The sequence below is a fragment of the Corapipo altera genome, unplaced genomic scaffold, assembly GCF_003945725.1.
Source record: "Corapipo altera isolate COAL_440 unplaced genomic scaffold, ASM394572v1 49265, whole genome shotgun sequence".
In the NCBI taxonomy this organism is placed as follows: domain Eukaryota; kingdom Metazoa; phylum Chordata; class Aves; order Passeriformes; family Pipridae; genus Corapipo; species Corapipo altera.
In genome coordinates this window covers 863-1,135 of record NW_020889876.1, presented here as the reverse complement: position 1 = coordinate 1,135, position 273 = coordinate 863, and positions in this window count along the sequence as shown.

The following is a 273-nucleotide window of genomic DNA, read 5'->3' as shown; positions in this document are numbered from 1 at the left end:
ACCCATTTTGGGCCCATTTTTGGCTGTTTTTGGCCCATTTTGGGTGGATTTGGGCCCATTTTTGGTTGTTTTTGGCCCATTTTGAGGCCGTTTCCCCGTTTTTGGTGTCCCCAGGTCGGGTCCCGCCGGTTCCTCGACACGTTGTCACCGTCGGGGACCCCGAGTTCGCCCCGGCCCGGCGGGCACGGAGACCCCTCTCCCCCGCCGCCGGCACCCGGCGGGCACCGGCACCCAACGGGATGACGTCACCCAACGCCGTGACGTCACCCAACG